The 497-nt window shown below is 43.3% G+C and overlaps 1 protein-coding gene across 1 annotated transcript in view; it reads left to right on the top strand.

The window, feature by feature from the left end:
* LOC106879864 (serine-rich adhesin for platelets-like) overlaps positions 1–497 on the top strand; it is an 8,825-nt gene that overhangs the window by 1,973 nt on the left and 6,355 nt on the right. The gene's annotated exons all lie outside the window — the stretch shown is intronic.

The following is a 497-nucleotide window of genomic DNA, read 5'->3' as shown; positions in this document are numbered from 1 at the left end:
CATTCTGAGTTCAAATTCCGCCGAGGTCGATTTTGCCTTTCATCCTTTCGGGGTCGATAAAATAAGTACCAGTTACTTATTTGCCCCCAAAATTTTCAAGGCCTTCTGCCTAGAGTAAGAATAATTATTAAAAGCGGTGAGCTGGCAGAATCGTTAGCACGCCGGGCGAAATGCTTAGCGGTATTTGGTCTGTCTTCACATTCTGAGTTCAACCTCCGCCGAGATCAACTTTGCTTTTCATCCTTACGGAGTCAATAAACTAAGTACCAGTTGTGTACTGGGTCGATCTAATCGACTGGCTCCCTCCCCAAAAATTTCGGGCCTTGTGCCTAGAGTAGAAAAGAAAAGGATATCTAAAAAATGGAAGGCAAAGTTCAACTTTGCGAGATTTGAACGCACCAGGATGTGAAAACAGAAGTCCTAAAAAACACTGCAAATGTGTGTGTATGAATCTTTTTGTTTGTGTTCGCCCCCACCTTCTTCCTGTCGGTTTGACA

The sequence above is a fragment of the Octopus bimaculoides genome, chromosome 3 (genome assembly GCF_001194135.2).
Source record: "Octopus bimaculoides isolate UCB-OBI-ISO-001 chromosome 3, ASM119413v2, whole genome shotgun sequence".
Taxonomy (NCBI): domain Eukaryota; kingdom Metazoa; phylum Mollusca; class Cephalopoda; order Octopoda; family Octopodidae; genus Octopus; species Octopus bimaculoides.
The sequence above is the reverse complement of the archived record's forward strand: the minus strand, read 5'-3'. Positions and strand labels throughout refer to the sequence as shown.